Consider the following 22,746-nt stretch of genomic DNA (forward strand, 5'->3'; position numbering starts at 1 on the left):
GTAACACTCAAAACTACAAAAAAAGAAAAAAGAAAAAAAACCTAGGAGAAGATCTAGGCAACACCATTCAGGACATAGGCATGGCCAAAGAGTTCATGATGAAGGCACCAAAAGCAATTGCTACAAAAGCAAAAATTGACATATGGGATCTAATTAAACTAAAGACCTTCTGCACAACCAAAGAAACTGTTATCAGAGTAAACAGACAACCTACAGAATGGGAGAAAATGTTTGCAATCTATCCATCTGACAATGTCTAATATCCAGAGTCTACAAGGAACTTGGATAAATTTACAAGAAAAAAACAAACAATTCCATTAAATAGTGGACAAAGGACATGAAAATACACTTCTCAAAAGAATACATACGTCCCGCCAACAAACATAAGAAAAAAACCTCAACATCACTGATCATTAGAGAAATGTTCATCAAAACCACAAATTAATACCGACTCATGCCAGTCAGAATAGCTTTTTTTTTCCCCTCGAGACAGTCTCACTCTGTCTCCCAGGCTGGAGTGCAGTGGTACAATTTTGACTCACTGCAACCTCACCAGAATGGCTATTGTTAAAAAGTCAAAAAACAACAGATGCTGCCAGGTTGTAAAGAAAAACTAATTTACACTCTCACCAATGCTTTTCACTGCTGGTAGGATTGTAAATTAGTTCAACCATTGTGGAAGTTACTGTGTTGATTCCTCAAAGACCTAGAGGCAGAAATACCATTTGACCTAGCAACCCCATTGCTGGGTATATACCTAAAGGAATATAAATCATTCTATTATAAAGATATATGCACACATATGTTCACTGAAGCACTGCTCACAACAGTAAAGACATGGAATCAACTTAAATGCCCATCAATGATATACTGGATAAAGGAAATGTGGAACATCTAAACCATGGAATACTATGTAGCCATAAAAAAGAATGAGATTATGTCCTTTTCAGGGACATGGATAGAGTTGGAAGCCATTATCTTTCAGCAAACTAACACAGAAACAGAAAACCAGACACCACATGTTCTTACTTATAAGAGGAAGCTGAATGATGAGAACACCTGTACAAGTGGAGAGGAACCACATACACTGGGGCCTGCTAGGGGGTGGTGGGATGAGAGAGAGCATCAGGAAGAATAGCTAATGGGTGCTAGTTTTAATACCTAGGTGATGAGAACATCTGTGCAGCAAACCACAATGGTACGCATTTACTTATTTAACAAACCTACACATCCTACACATGTACCCACTAACGTAAAATAAAAGTTGAAGAAAAATTTACAAATTAAAATAAAATCAAAAATGTAAAAGAAGATGTTACAACTGATAATGCAGAAATTCAAAGGGTCATTAGTGGTGACTATAAGCAACTATATACCAATAAATTAGAAAATCTAGAGGAAATGGATAAGTTCCTAGACACATACAACCTACCAAGATTGAACCATGAAGGAATCCAGAACCTGAATAGACCAATAATAAGTAATGAGATCAAAGTCATAATGAAAATTATCTCAGAAAAGCTTGGGACCCAATGACTTCACTTCTGATTCTACCAGTTTAAAAAAGAACCAACACTAATCTACTCAAACTGTAACAAAAAAAACAGAGGATAAGGAAGTACTTCCAAACTCATTTATGAGGTCAGCATTACGCTGATACCAAAACCAAAGGCACATCAAAAAAAGAAAACTAAAGGTTAACATCTCTAATGAATATTGATGCAAAAATCCTCAACAAAATACTAGCAAACAAAATTCAATAATACATTTTAAAAATCATTCATCATAGCCAAGCAAGATTTATTCCAGGGATGCAAGGATGCTTCGACATGTGCAAAACAATCAATGTCAATTATCACATTGGAAGAATGAAGGACAAAAACCTTATTATCATTTCAATTTATGCTGAAAATGCATTTGATAAACTTTAACACCACTTCATAATAGAAACTCTCGAAAAACCTGGTATAGAACGGGTGTACCTCAACATAATAAAAGTCACTTAGACCCACAGCTAGTATCATATGGCATGGGGAGAAACTGAAAGCTTTTCTCTAAGATCTGGAACATGACAAGGATACTCACTTTCATCTCTATTATTCAACGTAGTACTGGAAGCCCTATCTATAGCAATCAGACAAGTGAAAGAAATAAAGGACATCCAAATTGGAAAGGAGAAAGTCAAATTATCTTTGTTTGCAGATGATATGAGCTGGACATTGGGGAATAATAAAAGAGTCAATTGGCCAAGAAGTCATCACAATCTAAATGACAGGTACAAAATATCTGAAGTAAAAACTGATAGAACTGAAAAGAGAAATATTCAGATCCACAATTATAATCATAGACTTCAACACCCATCTACCAACAATTGATGGACCAACTATGCAGAAAATCAGGAAGGATATAAAAGAACTCAACCAAAGAATCAAATTAACACTTATAGAATATTACGCTAAAAATAGCAGAATACAAACACTCAGAATGTACACCAAGATACTCTATATCATAGGTCACAAAACAAATTTCATGTAATTTAAGTCGCATACAGTGTATACTCTGCCCATGATAGAATCACACTAGAAATCAAAAACAGAAAGATAACCAGGAAATCTACACATATTGGAAACTAAACATAGTCTTCTAAATAATTTGTAGGTCGAAGTGCAATTCTCAACCAAATTTAAAAATACACTGAAACGAATAAAAATTAAAATACAGTATATCAAAACTGGATGTAGTAAAGCAGTGTTAAAGCAGGGCCACTTATATCGTAAATAAATTATTTAAGTTCCAATATCAAAAACCTAATAAAGAAAATCAAAATAAATCAAAAACAATCTGAAGGAAGTAATAAAGATAAAAAACAATTCCCCCAAAATGTAAACTACCAAAACTCACCAAGTGTGAAATATATCAGTTGCTCTATAATTAAGAAAATTCCATTAATAATTTTTTAAAACCTCCTCAAAAAAAGATGAGGATTTCAGTGGAAAATTCTCCCAAATGTTTAAAGAAGAATTAACACCAATTCTATATAATCTCTTCAGAAAGCAGAGGAGGAGACACTTCCCAACTCATTCTATAAAACCACTATTAGCATGATAATAAAATCAGGCAAATAAAATAAAATATATCAGAAGAAAACTACAGATCACTATCCTGCATGAATACAGATGCAAAACTTCTTAACAAAACTCTAGCAAATAGATTTCAACAATATATAAAAATAATAATATCCCATAACTAAGTGACTCTTATCCCAGGAATGCAAGGCTGGTTCACTACTCAAAAATCAACCTACATAAAACACAATATTAACAAGTTAAAAAAGAAAAATAACATGATCATATTAATTGATATAGAAAAAATATTTGGCAAAATCTAATACCCATTATGATAAAAATTCTCAGAGAATCAGGATAGAGAAAAACATTCTAAACTTGGTAAAGAACACTACATTAAAAAATCTATACTTAACATCATATTTATGGTGAAAGACTAAATGCTTTCCCTACAATATTGAGAAGAAAAGAAGGTTCAATCTCACCACTACTATTTGGCGTAATACTGGAAATTCTAGCAATGTGAATAGGCAAAAAACTGAAGATAAAAACATAATAAAAGCCATATATATTGAAAATAAGAAATAAAACTGCTCCTATTTGCAAATGACATGCTGTCCATGTAGAAAATCCAAATTATTTTTTTAATTATATTATTAGTAAATTACTTCATAAAAGTATTATTAGTAAATTAGTTCATAAAAGTGGGATATTACATTTATATATATTAGGAATGAACAATGGCACTATTCTCCAAATTTTCCTACAGATTTAACAGAACCCTTATCAAAATCCCAGCTAGACTTCTCACAAAATTATCCTAAGATTCATATGGAAACTCATGGTTCCCAGACTCACCAAAACAATATTGAAAAAGAAGAACTAAGTTGAAGAACTCACACCAATTTCAAAACATAATACAAAACTACAGTAATTATATGGCACTGGCATAAATATAGACAAACAAATCAATGGGATCGAACTGAGATTTCAGATATAGACTCTATATTTATGGCCATTTGATTTTTGACAAAAATGTCAAGACAATTCAATAGCGAAAGAATAGCTTGGCCAACAAATAGTGGAAGGACACCAAAAGGATAAAATTGGACCTATACATTATATGGTACACAAAAATTAATCGTAAATGTGTCAGAGGTTTCATGGTTTCTTAGATGTGACACCAAAGCACACAAAAAAGAGATGAATTGGACTCCACCAACATTTTAAAACTTTCATCCTGTAAAGGACAATCAAGAAAGTGAAAAGAGGTGGTAACCAGTAAAATGGCAGATAGGAGACAGGACTAACATGCAGCTCCCACTTGGATGAACAGAACAGTGTGTGAAGGCTCACATCATGAATTTTTCCTCCAAGAACCACCACAGGAACATATGAGGAAAACCAAACTAATTCACGGACCTTTTGGAAAAAGTGGCTTGCCACTGGAAACTCTGAGACAGCCAAAAAACTGTGAGTTCCCAAAGTGTGAGAGGGGAAAAAGTCTGCTTCTGAACACATCCCCACTGGGGAACCTGAAAATCCAGATCACAGTAGAAAGATTTCACCTTACCTAGAGCTGAAATGGATTTAGGGAGCCAAGCAAAATACAAAAGTAGAAGAACCAGCAGTACCTGTAGGTACTCCTAAGTCCCCAGCTTGAGCCCAGGGAAGCCATCCCAGGCAATATCTCACAGGGGTCCTTGGAGAAGGTAGTCAGAAGAATTGGGGAGGGGTCACAGGGTGAAGGAAGCTTCTAGCTAAACTTTGTAATAATTTTGACTGAGCATGAATTTTCCTGAGCAGAATCCAGGGGTGGGGTGCAAAGGAGAAGTGCAGGTATGAGTACAGAAGCAATAGCCAAAGGCACAAGCAGGAAGGAAGCGGCAGGGTCTGAGACCCCTGTTTGCTTCCTCAGCAGACAGGCTTGTAGCCTGGGGCAAGATCTCAGTCCTACACTCCACCTGCCTGGATATAAACTTGGTGCTGTTGGCAGGGCACAGCGGGAGTGAGACTGGCCTAGCTGGCTGCCTGAGAGCTGGATGAGGTCCGTCACTACTGGCTTTCCCTCACTTTCCTAGTGACCGTATGATGCAACAAAGGCAGCCATAATCCTCCTTATAACATAACTCCATTGGCCTAAGACCCACCACCTCATCCTTCACAGTGACTGCAGCAAGCTCTGCCCAAGAAGACTCTGACTTCAAATCTGCCTAAACCCACCCCCATTTGATGTTTTTTCTCTATCTACTCCAGTAGCCAAAGACAAAAGACAAACTCTTGGGAGCTCTATGGCCCCACCCATTGCCTGAGAAACCTAAATACTTATCCTAGCCAACATAGGGCAAACTTACATCCCCCTTCTACTACCGCAGCTGGTGTTCTCTTGAAAGTGCCACCACTTGGCTGAGGCCCAACTAACTCAAACCATTACGGCAACTCACAACAGAATAACTGTGCTCCAAAGAAAGAGAAAATAACAGCTAAATCCATGACCTGAAACATCCTGGCTAGCCAGAGAACCTGAGTCTGTCCACATGACAGCTTCACTGCTAGCATAATCAGCATTTGAGAAAACCAGTGCCCTAAACAAAACTGCAACCAAGGACTTCCACAGAGTCCACGTCACTTCTCTGCCATATCTATTAGAGCAGGTGCTGGAATCCATAGCTGGGAAACCTGAAAATGGGTCACATCACAGGACTCTTTGAGGACATTCCCAGCACCGGCTCAGAGCCCAGTAGTCCCACTGAATGGCTAGACCCAGAAGGGTGAACACAATCACTGCTGTTCAGCTCTCAGGAAGCCCCATCCCCAGGGGAAGAGGAAGAGCAACATATCAAGGGATTGCCACATGGGACAAAAGAAAATCTGGACAGCAGCCTTTGAGTTCCAGATCTTTCCACTGAAACAGTCTACCCAAAGGAGAAGGAACCAGAAAAGGAACTGATAATGTGACAAAACAAGGTTCTATAACACTCACAAAAGATCACACTAGAGCAATGAATCTGAACCAAGAAGAAACCTCTGAATTGCCAGATAAAGAATTCAGAAGGTTGATTATTAAGCTACTCAAGGAGGTACCAGAGAAAGGTGAAAAACAACTTAATGCAATTTTTAAAAATATAGGCTATGGATGAAAAAGTCTCCAGAGAAATAGATATCATAAAGAAAAAACAATCACAATTTCTGGAAATGAAAGACACACTCAGAAAAATACAAAATACACTGGAAAGTTTCAACGATAGACTACAACAAATAGAAGAAAGAACTTCATATCTTAAAGACAAGGCTTTCTAATTAACCCAATCTGACAAAGAAACATAATTTTTAAAAATGAATAAAACCTTCAAGAAATTTGGGATTATGTTAAATGACCACGCATAAGAATAATTGTTATTCCTGAGGAAGAAGAGAAATCTAAAAATCTGGAAAACTTATTTGAGGGAATAATTGAGGAAAACTTCCCTGGTCTTGCTAGAGATCTAAACATCCAAATACAAGAAGTTCAAAAACCACACAGGAAATTAATTGCAAAAAGGTCATCCTCTAGGTACATAGTCACCAGGTTATCTAAAGTCAAGACAAAGGAAACCATCTTAAGAGCTGTGAGGCAAAAGCATCAGATAACCTATAAAGGAAAACCTATCAGATTAACAGCAGATTTCTCAGCAGAAACCCTACAAGCCAGAAGGGAATGGGGTCCTTCGTTAGCCTCCTTAAACAAAATAATTATCAGCAAAAAATTTGTATCCAGCAAAACTAAGCTTCATAAATGAAAGAGAGATAAAGTCTTTTTCAGACAAACAAATGCTGAGAGAATTGCAACTACCAAGCCATCACTACAAGAAATGCTAAAAGGAGTTCTAAATCTTGAAAGACAACCTCAAAATATACCAAAATAGAACCTCCTTAAAAGATGAATCTTACAGGGCCTATAAAACAATAACACAATTCAAAAAAAAAAAAATATTCAGACAACAACTAGCACAATGAATAGAACAGTACCTCACATTTCAATACTAACATTTAGTGTAAATGGCCTAATACTCCACTTGAAAATACAGAATGGCAGAATAAATAATAATTCACCAACCAAATATCTGCCATCTTCAACAGGCTCACCTAACAAATAGGGACTCACATACACTTAAGATAAAAAGTTAGAAAACATATTCCATGCAAATGGACATAGAAAGCAAGCAGGACTACCTACTTTTGTATTAGACAAAACAGACTTTCAAGCAACAGCAGTTAAAAAAAACAAAGAGGGACATTATATAATGATAAAAGGTCTAGTTCGACAGGAAAATATCACAATCCTACATATATATGCACCTAACACTGGAGCACACAAATTTATAAAACAGTTACTACTAGACCTAAGATATAAGATAGACAGCAACACAATAATAGTGGGGGACCTCAATACTCCACTGACAGCACTAGACAGGTCATCAAGACAGAAAACAATGGACTCAAACTATACCCTAGAACAAATGAACTTAACAGATATTTATTGAACATTTTACCCAAAAACTGCAGAATATACATTCTTTTCATCAGCATATGGAACATTCTCCGAGATAGACCATATGACAGGCCACAAAACAAATCTCAATAAATTTAAGAAAACTGAAGTGATATCAAGTACTCTCTCAGACCACAGTGAAATAAAATTGGAAATTAACTCCAAAAGGAACCCTCAAAACTATACAGACACATGGAAATTAAATAATCTGGTCCTGAATGATCTTTGGGTCAACAATGAAATCAAGATTGAAATTAAAAAATTATTTTAATTGAACAATAATAGTGACAAAACCTATCAAAACCTCTGAGATACACCAAAAAAAGTGCTAAGAGGAAAGGTCTTAGCATTAAATGTCTATATTCAAAAGTTTGAAAGAGCACAAATAGACAATCTAAGTTCATACTTCAATGCACTAGAGAAACAAGAACAAACCAAACCCAAAATCAGCAGAAGAAAAAAAATAACAAAGATCAGAATAGAATTAAATAAAACTGAAACAAAAGAATAAATGAAACCAAAAGCTGGTTCTTTGAAAGGACAAACAAAATTTACAATTAACAAAATTAACCAAGAAAAGAAAAGATCAAAATAAGCTCCATTAGAAATGAAACAGGAGATATTACAACTGATACCACGAAAATACAAAAGATCATTCAAGGCTACTATGAACACCTTTATGTGTACAGACTAGAAAACCTAGAGGAGATGGATAAATTCTTGGAAACTTACAATCCTCCTAGATTAAACCAGGAAGAATTAGAAACACTGAGCAGACCAATAACAAGTAGTGAGATTGAAACCATAATAAAAAACAATTGCCAACAAAAAAAGTACAGACCCAGATGGATTCACAGAGGAATTATATCAGAAAGTCAAAGAACAATTGGTACCAATCCTGTTGAAACTATTCAAAAGGATAAAGAGGGAATCCTCCCTAAATAATTCTATGAAACCAGTATCACCCTAATACCAAAACCAGGAAATGACATAGCCAAAAAAGAAAACTACAGACCAATATCCCCGACGAATATAGATGCAAAAATCCTCAACAAAATACTAGCTATCCAAATCCAACAGCATATCAAAAAGATAATCCACCATGATCATGGGTTTTATACCAAGGATGCAGGGTTGGTTTAACATATGCAAGTCAATAAATGTGGTATACCACATAATTTAACATATGCAAGTGAATAAATCTGACACACCATGTAAACAAAATTAAAAATAAAAATCATGGCCAGGCGCGATTGCTTACGCCTGTAATCCCAGCACTTCGGGAGCCCGAGGCAGGCAGATCACGATGTCAGGATATCGAGACCATCTTGGCAAACATGGTGAAACCCCATCTCTACTAAAACTACAAAAAAGTTAGCCAGGCATGGTGGTGTGCACCTGTAGTCCCAGCTACTCGAGAAGCTGAGGCAGGAGAATGGTGTGAACCCAGGAGGCGAGCTTGCAGTAAGCTATGATTGCGCCACTGCACTCCAGCCTAGGTGACAGAGTGAGACTCCATCTCAAAGAAAAAATAAATAAATAAATAAAAATCATATAATCATCTCAATAGATGCAGTAAAAGCATTTGACAAAATCCAGCATCCCTTTATAACTAAAACCCTCAGCAAAATTAGCATACAAGGGATATACTTTAAGGTAATAAAAGTCATCTACTACAATCCCACAGCCAACATAATACTGAATGGGGAAAAGTTGAAAGCTTTCCCTCAAGAACTGGAATAAGACAAGGATGCCCACTTTCACCACTTCTATTCAACACACTACTGGAAGTCCTAGCCAGAGCAATCAGACAGGAGAAAGAAATAAAGGGGATCCTAATCAGTAAAGAGGAAGTCAAACTACTGTCAGTGGTATGATTGTATACCTAGAAAACCCTAAAGACTTATCTAAGGAGCTCTTAGATCTAATAAATTCATTTAGTAAAGTTTCAGGATACAAAATCAATGTACACAAATCAGTAATCCTGCTATACACCAGCAGTGACCAAGCTAAGACTCAAATCAACAGGGCGGAGCAAGATGGCTGAATAGGAAGAGCTCCAGTCTCCAACTCCCAGCGCGAGCGACACAGAAGACAGGTGATTTCTGCATTTTTCAACTGAGGTACTGGGTTCATCTCACTAGGGAGTGCTGGACAATCCATGCTGGTCAGCTGCTGCAGCCCGACCAGCGAGAGCTGAAGCAGGGCGAAGCATCGCCTCACCTGGGAAGCGCAAGGGGGAAGGGAATCCCTTTTCCTAGCCAGGGGAACTGAGACACACAACACCTGGAAAATTGGGCAACTCCCACCCCAATACTGCGCTTTACCAAGGATCTTAGCAAACAGGCACACCAGGAGGTTATATCCCACACCTGGCCGGGAGGGTCCCATGCCCACGGAGCCTCCCTCATTGCTAGCACAGCAGTCTGCGATCTAACGGCAAGGCAGCAGGGACGCTGGGGGAGGGGCGCCCACCATTGCTGAGGCTTAAGTAGGTAAACAAAGCCCTGGGAAGCTTGAACTGGGTGGAGCTCACAGCAGCTCAAGGAGTCCTGCCTGTTTCTGTAGACTCCACCTCTGGGGACAGGGCACAGCTAAACAACAACAACAACAACAACAAAGCAGCTGAAACCTCTGCAGACGCAAAAGACTGTCTGACAGTTTTGAAGAGAGCAGTGGATCTCCCAACACGGAGGTTGAGATCTGAGAACGGACAGACTGCCTGCTCAAGTGGGTCCCTGACCCCTGAGTAGCCTAACTGGGAGACATCCTCCACTAGGGGCAGACCGACACCCCACACCTCACACGGTGGAGTACACCCCTGAGAGGAAGCTTCCAAAGCAAGAATCGGACAGGTACACTTACTGTTCAGCAGTATTCTATCTTCTGCAGCCTCTGCTGCTGACACCCAGGCAAACAGGGTCTGGAGTGGACCTCAAGCAATCTCCAACAGACCTACAGCTGAGGGTCCTGACTGTTAGAAGGAAATCTAACAAACAGGAAGGACACCCACACCAAAACCCCATCAGTACATCACCATCATCAAAGACCAGAGGCAGAAAAAACCACAAAGATGGGGAAAAAGCAGGGCAGAAAAGCTGGAAATTCCAAAAATAAGAGCACATCTCCCCCGGCAAAGGAGCGCAGCTCATCGCCAGCAACGGATCAAAGCTGGAAGGAGAATGACTTTGACAAGATGAGAGAAGAAGGCTTCAGTCCATCACACTTCTCAGAGCTAAAGGAGGAATTACGTACCAAGTGCAAAGAAACTAAAAATCTTGAAAAAAGAGTGGAAGAATTGATAACCAGAATAATTAATGCAGAGAAGGCCATAAACGAATGGACAGAGATAAAAACCATGACACAAGAAATACGTGACAAATGCACAAGCTTCAGTAACCGACTCGATCAACTGGAAGAAAGAGTATCAGCGATTGAGGATCAAATGAATGAAATGAAGCGAGAAGAGAAATCTAAAGAAAAAAGAAGAAAAAGAAATGAACAACGCCTGCAAGAAGTATGGGATTATGTAAAAAGACCAAATCTACGTCTGATTAGGGTGCCTGAAAGTGAGGGGGAAAATGGAACCAAGTTGGAAAACACTCTTCAGGATATCATCCAGGAGAACTTCCCCAACCTAGTAGGGCAGACCAACATCCAAATTTAGGAAATACAGAGAATGCCACAAAGATACTCCTCGAGAAGAGCAACTCCAAGACACATAATTGCCAGATTCACCAAAGTTGAAACGAAGGAAAAAATCTTAAGGGCAGCCAGAGAGAAAGGTCAGGTTACCCACAAAGGGAAGCCTATCAGACTAACAGCAGATGTCTTGGCAGAAACTCTCCAAGCCAGAAGAGAGTGGGGACCAATATTCAACATTCTTAAAGAAAAGAATTTTCAACGCAGAATTTCACATCCAGCCAAACTAAGTTTCATAAGTGAAGGAGAAATAAACTCCTTTACAGATAAGCAAATGCTTAGAGATTTTGTCACCACCAGGCCTGCCTTACAAGAGACCCTGAAGGAAGCACTAAACATGGAAAGGAACAACCGGTACCAGCCATTGCAAAAACATGCCAAAATGTAAAGACCATCGAGGCTAGGAAGAAACTGCATCAACTAATGAGCAAAATAACCAGTTAATATCATAATGGCAGGATCAAGTTCACACATAACAATATTAACCTTAAATGTAAATGGACTAAATGGTCCAATTAAAAGACACAGACTGGCAAACTGGATAATGAGTCAAGACCCATCAGTCTGCTGTATTCAGGAGACCCATCTCACATGCAGAGACACCCATAGGCTCAAAATAAAGGGATGGAGGAAGATCTACCAAGAAAATGGAGAACAAAAAAAAGCAGGGGTTGCAATACTAGTCTCTGATAAAACAGACTTTAAACCAACAAAGATCAAAAGAGACAAAGAAGGCCATTACATAATGGTAAAGGGATGAATTCAACAGGAAGAGTTAACTATCCTAAATATATAAGCACCCAATACAGAAGCACCCAGATTCATAAAGCAAGTCCTTAGAGACTTACAAAGAGACTTAGACTCCCATACAATAATAATGGGAGACTTCAACACCCCACTGTCAACATTAGACAGATCAATGAGACAGAAAGTTAACAAGGATATCCAGGAATTGAACTCATCTGTGCAGCAAGCAGACCTAACAGACATCTACAGAACTCTCCACCCCAAATCAACAGAACATACATTCTACTCAGCACCACATCACACTTATTCCAAAATTGACCACATAATTGGAAGTAAAGCACTCCTCACCAAATGTACAAGAACAGAAATTATAACAAACTGTCTCTCAGACGACAGTGCAATCAAACTAGAGCTCAGGACTAGGACACTCAATCAAAACCACTCAACTACATGGAAACTGAATAACCTGCTCCTGAATGACTACTGGGTACATAACTAAATGAAGGCAGAAATAAAGATATTCTTTGAAACCAATGAGAACAAACATACAACATACCAGAATCTCTGGGACACATTTAAAGCAGTGTGTAGAGGGAAATTTATAGCACTAAATGCCCACAGAGAAAACTGGAAAGATCTAAAATTGACACTCTAACATCACAATTAAAAGAACTAGAGAAGCAAGAGCAAATACATTCAAAAGCTAGCAGAAGGCAAGAAATAACTAAGATCAGAGCAGAACTGAAGGAGATAGAGACACAAAAAACTCTCCAAAAAAAATCAATGAATCCAGGAGTTGGTTTTTTGAAAAGATCAACAAAATTGATAGACCGCTAGCAAGACTAATAAAGAAGAAAAGAGAGAAGAATCAAATAGACACAACAAAAAATGGATAAAGGGGATATCACCACCAACCCCACAGAAATACAAACTACCATCAGAGAATACTATAAACACCTCTACACAAATAAACTAGAAAATCTAGAAGAAATGGATAATTTCCTGGACGCTTACACTCTTCCAAGACTAAACCAGGAAGAAGCTGAATCCCTGAATAGACCAATAGCAGGCTCTGAAATTGAGGCAATAATTAATAGCCTACCAACCAAAAAAAGTCCAGGACCAGACGGATTCACAGCTGAATTCTACCAGAGGTACAAGGAAGAGCTGGTACCATTCCTTCTGAAACTATTCCAATCAATAGAAAAAGAGAGAATCCTCCCTAACTCATTTTACAAGGCCAACATCATCCTGATACCAAAGCCTGGCAGAGACACAACAAAAAAAGAGAGTTTTAGACCAATATCCCTGATGAACATCGATGCAAAAATCCTCAATAAAAAAACTGGCAAACCAGATCCAGCAGCACATCAAAAGCTTATCCACCATGATCAAGTGGGCTTCATCCCTGGGATGCAAGGCTGGTTCAACATACGCAAATCAATAAACGTAATCCAGCATATAAACAGAACCAAAGACAAAAACCACATGATTATCTCAATAGATGCAGAAAAGGCCTTTGACAAAATTCAACAGCCCTTCATGCTAAAAATGCTCAATAAATTTGGTATTGATGGAACGTATCTCAAAATAATAAGAGCTATTTATGACAAACCCGCAGCCAATATCATACTGAATGGGCAAAACCTGGAAGCATTTCCTTTGAAAACTGGCATAAGACAGGGATGCCCTCTCTCACCACTCCTATTCAACATAGTGTTGGAAGTTCTGGCTAGGGCAATCAGGCAAGAGAAAGAAATAAAGGATATTCAATTAGGAAAAGAAAAAGGCAAACTGTCCCTGTTTGCAGATGACATGATTGTATATTTAGAAAACCCCATTGTCTCAGCCCAAAATATCCTTAAGCTGATAAGAAACTTCAGCAAAGTCTCAGGATACAAAATCAATGTGCAAAAATCACAAGCATTCTTATACACCAGTAACAGACAGAGAGCCAAATCATGAATGAAATTCCATTCACAATTGCTTCAAAGAGAATAAAATACCTAGGAATCCAACTTACAAGGGATGTAAAGGACCTCTTCAAGGAGAACTACAAACCACTGCTCAGTGAAATAAAAGAGGACACAAACAAATGGAAGAACATACCATGCTCATGGATAGGAAGAATCAATATCGTGAAAATGGCCATACAGCCCAAGGTAATTTATAGATTCAATGCCATCCCAATCAAGCTACCAATGAGTTTCTTCACAGAATTGGAAAAAACTGCTTTAAAGCTCATATGGAACCAAAAAAGAACCCACATTGCCAAGACAATCCTAAGTCAAAAGAACAAAGCTGGAGGCATCACGCTACCTGACTTCAAACTATACTACAAGGCTACATAACCAAAACAGCATGGTACTGGTACCAAAACAGACATATAGACCAATGGAACAGAACAGAGTCCTCAGAAATAATACCACACATGTACAGCCCTCTGATCTTTGACAAACCTGAGAAAAACAAGAAATTGGGAAAAGATTCCCTATTTAATAAATGGTGCTGGGAAAATTGGCTAGCCATAAGTAGAAAGCTGAAACTAGATCCTTTCCTTACTCCTTATACGAAAATTAATTCAAGATAGATTAGAGACTTAAATGTTAGACCTAAAACCATAAAAACCCTAGAAGAAAACCTAGGTAATACCATTCAGGACATAGGCATGGGCAAGGACTTCACATCTGAAACACCAAAAGCAACGGCAACAAAAGCCAAAATTGACAAATGGGATCTAATCAAACTACACAGCTTCTGCACAGTAAAAGAAACTACCATCAGAGTGAACAGGCAACCTACAGAATGGGAGAAAATTTTTGCAATCTACTCATCTGACAAAGGGCTAATATCCAAAATCTACAAAGAACTCAAACAAATTTACAAGAAAAAAACAAACAACCCCATCAAAAAGTGGGCAAAGGATATGAATAGACATTTCTCAAAAGAAGATATTCATACAGCCAACAGACACATGAAAAAATGCTCATCATCACTGGCCATCAGAGAAATGCAAATCAAAACCACAATGAGATACCATCTCACACCAGTTAGAATGGCAATCATTAAAAAGTCAGGAAACAACAGGTGCTGGAGAGGATGTGGAGAAATAGGAACACTTTTACACTGTTGGTGGGATTGTAAACTAGTTCAACCATTATGGAAAACAGTATGGTGATTCCTCAAGGATCTAGAACTAGAAGTACCATATGACCTAGCCATCCCATTACTGGGTATATACCCAAAGGATTATAAATCATGCTGCTATAAAGACACATGCACACGTATGTTTATTGCGGCACTGTTTACAATAGCAAAGACTTGGAATCAACCCAAATGTCCATCAGTGACAGACTGGATTAAGAAAATGTGGCACCTATACACCATGGAATAGTATGCAGCCATAAAAAAGGATGAGTTTTTGTCATTTGTAGGGACATGGATGCAGCTGGAAACCATCATTCTCAGCAAACTATCGCAAGAACAGAAAACCAAACACCGCATGTTCTCATTCATAGGTGGGAATTGAACAATGAGATCACTTGGACTCGGGAAGGGGAACATCACACACCGGGGCCTATCATGGGGAGGGGGGAGGGGGGAGGGATTGCATTGGGAGCTATACCTGATGAAATGACGAGTTGATGGGTGCTGACGAGTTGATGGGTGCAGCACACCAACATGGCACAAGTATACATATGTAACAAACCTGCACGTTATGCACATGTACCCTAGAACTTAAAGTATAATAAAAAAAAAAAAAAAAGAATCAAATCAAGAACTCAACCCCTTTTACAATAGCTGCAAAAAAAAAGATAAAATACTTAGGAATATCCCTATCAAGAGAGGTTGTGGACTTGAAAAACTCTACGAGGAAAGCTACAAAACACTGCTGAAAGAAATCAAAGATGACATAAACAAATGGAAACACAACCCATGCTCATGGATGGGTAGAATCAATATCATAACAATCACCAGAGGGCCAAAAAAATCTACAAATTCAATACAATTCTCATCAAAAATCATAAATAGTTTAAAGTATTTATACATGGTACCACATAATTTTCTAAAAGCATTATATCACTTTATAGAAATTATAAAAATTTACCAGCATTTCACTTTGCCTTCACCAACATTATAATCATTTTTCAAATGTTTGTTAATCATAGGTTTAAAAAAAAACTTGCAGTTTTTCTAATTTTCATTTGTTTACTGATAAGGTTACATGTTTTTCATGTTTTATTATTTCTATGTGTTTATGGTCTCCATCCATTTATATTTATGATCTTAACACATTTATTATTGATATATGTGGTAAAGACAGCAAATCTCCATATATCTTATTGCTATGAGAATTCCACTGGCTATTTGTAACCTTTTTATTTTCAAAAATAATATATTTAAATATAGTATAACCTATCACTCTTTTCTCTAATTCATATAATTATTTTAACACAAAACTATTTTACAATGAGAGATTGGATAATGTATTAACATTTATTTCTTTTTTATTGTTTAATTATGTATATTGATCCTTTAATTCTATTGAAAATTATTTTACCCACTTTTTAAAAGTTAATTCTGTATTGTTTTCTCATTTGACCCCTCTCTTGGTCAGGGTTCTCAGCCGAAAGCAACACAATCCTCTTTAACTAACTTAAGCAGAAAAGGGATTTATTGAATGATACTATTTTATAGGATTGTTGACAGAGCTGGAGAAACAGACTTGAGACTAAACTTCCAAGAATAGTAAAGGCCCAAATCATGCCAGACAACTGTAAGAAATTGTAGTCAGTACAACTTCTGTTACTACCACCAAGTACCAGGCCCAGATTTACTTTATAGCCATCATTACTGCTTTCTGCACTGATGTCACGCCTGCATCACGAAATTGATCTGGTAGTCAGTGCCAGACACCAACCAAACGGAAGCTCCATGAAATGTTTATTTTCTCCAAATTAAAGCCTCATGCACATCATGTGCTTACTCTGCAGCAATGACAGAGCCTAAGAATTTGGGTTCTGAGTTTCACATCAGAGCGCACAACTCATAACACTGGAATTTCTCCCAAATATACTAAGGATGGCAATCACATATAGAACAAATGCCCGCAAGTTATTTTGAGCCAAATATCCAATTTTTTCTACATTTTTCTGCTGGTTTTAAATTACTAATATTGTATTTAGATTGAGAGCCCTTTAGGGCCTAAAATTGGAAAATATGTTTCAGACATTGCAGTATCACTTGAGCTTAAAGATAAAGAGCATAAATTCTGAAGTCAGGCTGTCCAGACTCGAATTTCACCTTTGCCTCTTACTAGTTGTGTGACTTGGTTATACTAATTGTCTCAAGTTTTGTACCAAACGGAGATGGTTAAATACCTACTTCATAGGATCATCTTGGGCATCAAATAAACAGCACCAGACATCAAACAAACACTGTGTGTTTTAGTGATTTTTTTTTTTTTTTTTTGCAATCTTCTTCCCCAAGGTATTCTTTGTCCTGCTTGAAATGTTTCCATTTACTTCTACCCTTAACTTCTGCCCTTAGCCAGTTTTCAGTCTAAGCTGTCAGCTTCTGTTCTATTTCACATCTCTGCACCTTAGACATTTGCTTCTGATGCGGAACTCTGTTAAATGCTATCTAAAATGATTTGTAAACTGTGGGCTGATTTTTCAGTACACCAATACATAGCATCGGTGCATAGGTTAAAAACTCTCTCTGAGAATAAGATATAATAGAAAGATGTTAAAGGAAGTGATTCTGAACCTCTTTCCAACATGAAGAGCTGCATACCATAATGACACTGATTAAACATTTCATAGTTGTTTAGCCATATGCTAAATACTTCAAATACATTATATCATATAAGTTTTGCAATCAGATTTTGATACTATTGTTTAGGAAGTGAGTATTAAAACTCTCTTTTGGATTTGAGAAAAATGAAGCTCATAATATTTGACTTCCATAGTGTGGGTATCCTATTGCTGTTATAACAAATGACCACTAACTGAATGACTTGACCCAAATGTATTATCTTCCAGTGCTGAAGGTCAGAAGTCTGAAATTGATCGTTTAATTCCATTGAAAATTATTTACTCACTTTTTAAAAGTTAATTCCATATTGTTTTCTCATTTGACCCCTCTCTTGGTCAGGGTTCTTAGCTGAAAGCAACACAATCCTTTTTAACTAACTTAAGCAGCAAAAGAATTTATTGAATGATACTAACTACTTTATAGAATCACTAAATAGTCGGGTTAAAACCAAGGTGACAGCAGGGCTTTGTTCTCCATGTTCAGGCTCTTGGGAAGAATCTATTTCCTGCCTTTTCCAGCTTCTAGAGGCCACCCACATTACTTGGCTGATGAACTTTTTCCATCTTGAAAGCCAGAACACTGCCATTCCTCTGGTTATCTCACTCTGTTTTCCTTTTCCATCTAATCCACATAAGGACTCTAGTGATTACGTTGGACCCACCAGGATAATCTGGGATAATCTTCCTATCTCAAGGTCAACTGATTTGTTATCTTATCTGCAACCTAAATGTAAGGTAGCATATTCACAGATTCCTGGGATTAGGTTGTGGACCTCTACTGGCAGCATTACTCTGCCTATGACAAATTTTTTAAATTTGTTATTCCCCATCTTTCACAGTCCAACTACATTTTTTAAAAAAAATTTTTAGATTTAGCTTGAATTTATTTATTTGTTTTTCTTTTATTATTTGCTTCTTTTTATTGATATTTAATAGTTCATTTTTGGTGCATATGTGATTTTTTTTATCTGTATACAATGTGCAATGATCAAATCAAGGTTTCAACTCAAACATTTATCTTTTCTTTGCATTGGGGATATTACAAATCTTTTACCTATTTTGATTTATACAATAAATTATTGTTAGCAATAATTTTCCTACTGTACTGTCAAATGCTAGAACTTATTCCCTCTATTTAACTGTATTTTCGTTCCTTTCAACCAGCTTTTTGTCCCTTCTCCTCCCTTGTCTTCCCAGCTCCTGGTAACCACCATTCTACTCTCCACCTTCCATAAGATCCACTTTTTTAGCTCCCAAATATGAGTGAGAAAAATTTGTCTTTCTGTGCCTGACTTATTTCACTTGACATAATGACCGCCAGTTCCATCTACGTCACTGCAAATGACAGAATTTCATTCTTTTTTAATATTGCATTGTGTTTATATACCATTTTCTTCATCCTTTCATCCATTGATAGACACTTAGGTTGATTCCATATCTTGGCTATTGTGCATAGTGCTGCAATAAACACGTGTTTGTTACTTATACCAATTTGTTTTCTTTTGGATATATATCCAGCAGTAGAATTCTTAGTTCATATGGTAGTTCTTTTGGTTTTTTAGGAACTCTCATATTGTTTTCCATCATGGCTGCACTACTTTACATTCCTACCGAGAGCGTATAAACATTCTTCTTTCTCCACATCCTTGTCAGCATGTTATTTTTGTCTTTTTGATATTTAATAATAGCTATTCTAGCTGAGGTGAGATGATATCTCATTGTATTTTGATTTACATTTCTCTGAACGTGTGTGATGTTGAGCATTGTTTGAATATACCTGTTGTCCATTTGTATGTCTTCTTTTGAGAAATACCTATTCTGGTCTTTCACCCATTTTTAAATCAGATTATTATTTTTATTATTATTATTATTTTGCTATTGAGTTATGTGAGTTCTTATTTATCTATCTAGATTTCTATATGTCTTTCTCCCTTTTATTTTTTCTTTTGAGACAGAGTCTTGCTTGTCGCCCAGGCTGAAGTGCAGTGGCGTGATCTCAGCTCACTGCAACCTCCCCCTCCTGGGTTCAAGCGATTCTCATGCCTCAGCCTTCCACATAGCTGGGATTACTGGTGCATGCCACCACGCCTGGCTAATTTTTTATAGTTTTAGTAGGAAAGGTGTTTCACCATGTTGGCCAGGCTGGTCTCAAACTCCTGGCCTCAACAAATTCACCGGCCTCAGCCTCCCAAAGTGCTGGGATTACAGGTGTGAGCCACCATGCCCAGTCTCTCTTCCTCCTTACCTTGTACAGACATAGTACTTTGCAGTACTTACACTTATCATCACACACTGGACTATTTCTAGGCTATGTAACTAAACCTGGATCTAGCTAGGTACTATATAAAAATATCCTCAGTTTTTCTCTAGATCAGAATAAAATTAGTTCCAATGATAGCCCTACTCTGATTCTGAAAACTGAGTGTTCTAAGAAACTTGTACCTTCCTATGATCCCCCATCTTCTTTCTAGTACCTAAGCATTTACCCAATACCTCTGAAAGCAAGTCTACCCAATTTGAGACTTTTGTAACTTGACTCATTTCACCATTAGCCTAACCTAAAGATCATCATTCTCACAAAAACTACATTGCAGAAAATACCAGATGATTCATGCAAATATCAAGTTTACTTATCCCTCTACTCCCTTAGCAGTTAGTATAGGGCTTGGCATGGAGTATGTGCTCAAAAGAGTTCATGAAATAGTTATTCTAAATCTTCTTAAAATAAATCAAATTATATTTAATATTTTCTGAGTTCCTTTATTAAGAAAAGCTTAAAATCTTTACAGTTCAGTTTTATGCCCAAGTTTTACATAAATTTTATGGTATGTCTAAAGCACAAAATAGGAAGGCATTGTTAGCAAATTATTTTAAATATTTTTAAAATATGACATAATGCCTTACAAGACTCCTAATGTGGAATACAAATGAAAGTTAAAAAAAAACTTTTATGTGCTAGGTGCTGTGGCTCACGACTATAATCCCAGGACTCTGGGAGGCCGAGGCAGGCAGATCACCTAAGGTCAGAAGTTTGAGACCAGCCTGGCCAACATAGTGAAACACCGTCTCTACTAAAAATACAAAAATTAGCCAGGTGTGGTGGTGCATGCACCTGTAATCCCAGCTACTCGGGTGGCTGAGGCAGGAGAATCGCTTCAACCCAGGAAGCGGTGGTTGCAGTAAGCTGAGATTGCACCACTGCTCTCCAATCTAGTCAATAGAGCAAGGCTACATCTCAAAAAAAAAAAAAAAAAAAAAAAAACTTTTTATAAACTTTGTGATTTTCAAATTTATTTCAAATTTAATACCAGCCAAAAGGAATCTTTTTTTTAAAAAAATCGACCAATAATAGAAAATATAAACACATCTGAATTTTTAATTATCAGGTTCCTATGTATTACATTTTTAGTCTTTATATATTATAATCCATACTGTCTGAGGAATATAGTGTGATTATTTGGGTTTCTAAAGAAGAGATTTTAACCAAGGATATTTTCTTTGCCAAACCTTAGTAATGCCTCCTTCATTGCATCATGAACCTGAGTGGTTTTCCAAACAATACTGAAGTCCCAATTCTACTGACTAACACATAAATTATGTTTTTCTCTTCCTTGTGGATTTATTTGGATTTATAAAAGTAAATCTCAATCTGTATAGCTACCCATGGCTTTCCTCAGAACATTCCCAAATCTTAAAACCATGATTATTGATATCCTAACTTATAGAAGAAAAACTAGATTATATACAAAAAATAAAGTAAGTCTTTAATACAAAGCAACACTTTTCAGTGTATCATATCTAAAACTGCAATAATCTGGACACGGGCTATCTAAAGGTAGAGCTACTAGTTGGCCATTTGTTATCCCCTTTAAGAACACCATCCCCCTCTTTCCCTTCGGCGCGCCACTGAAGATCCTGGTGTCGCCATGGGCCGCCGCCCCGCCAGTTGTTACCGGTATTGTAAGAACAAGCCGTACCCAAAGTCTCGCTTCTGCCGAGGTGTTCCTGATGCCAAGATTCGCATCTTTGACCTAGGGCGGAAGAAGGCAAAAGTGGATGAGTTTCTGCTCTGTGGCCACATGGTTTCAGATGAATATGGCAGCTGTCCCGTGAAGGCCTGGAGGCTGCCCGAATTTGTGCCAATAAGCACATGGTAAAAAGTTGCGGCAAGGATGGCTTCCATAATCCGGGTGTGGCTCCACCCCTTCCACGTCATCCGCATCAACAAGATGTTGTCCTGTGCTGGGGCTGACAGGCTGCAAAGAGGCATGCGAGGTGCTTTTGGAAAGCCCCAGGGCACTGTGTCCAGGGTTCCATTGGCCAAGTTATCATGTCCATCCGCACCAAGCTGCAGAACAAGGAGCATGTGATTGAGGCCCTGCGCAGGGCCAAGTTCAAGTTTCCTGGCCGCCAGAAGATCCACATCTCAAAGAAGTGGGGCTTCACCAAGTTCAATGCTGATGAATTTGAAGACATGGTGGCTGAAAAGCGGCTCATCCCAGATGGCTGTGGGGTCAAGTACATCCCCAATCGTGGTCCTCTGGACAAATGGCGGGCCCTGCACTCATGAGGGCTTCCAATATGCTGCCCCCCTCTTAATACTCACCAATAAATTCTACTTCCTGTACACCTAAAAAAAAACAAAAACAAAAAACACCATCCCCAATCTTTGATTTGATACTTCTTGCGATCAAACAACTAGCTCTTTGTGGTTTTCAAAGCTTCTTTAACTTCTCTTCTACACTGTCTCTGTTCTCTCTTTCTTGCATAAAGCTCGCCAACTTGTTCCTGTGTCTTTTAGATGGGTGGGTAACCCGATGTGATAACTTAATTGGTGCCATTGTGATAATGGTGGTTATGATTTAATGGAGTAGGTTTCACATAT

The 22,746-nt window shown here is 37.7% G+C and overlaps 1 pseudogene across 1 annotated transcript; it reads left to right on the forward strand.

Moving 5' to 3' along the window:
• Positions 1-21,751: 21,751 nt before the first annotated feature.
• On the forward strand, positions 21,752-22,502 carry LOC112617067 (annotated as a pseudogene). The gene has a single exon (XR_003117840.1). The product of XR_003117840.1 is annotated as a 60S ribosomal protein L10-like (transcript).
• Positions 22,503-22,746: the final 244 nt, after the last annotated feature.

The sequence above is a fragment of the Theropithecus gelada genome, unplaced genomic scaffold (assembly GCF_003255815.1).
Source record: "Theropithecus gelada isolate Dixy unplaced genomic scaffold, Tgel_1.0 HiC_scaffold_15875, whole genome shotgun sequence".
NCBI classification, from domain to species: domain Eukaryota; kingdom Metazoa; phylum Chordata; class Mammalia; order Primates; family Cercopithecidae; genus Theropithecus; species Theropithecus gelada.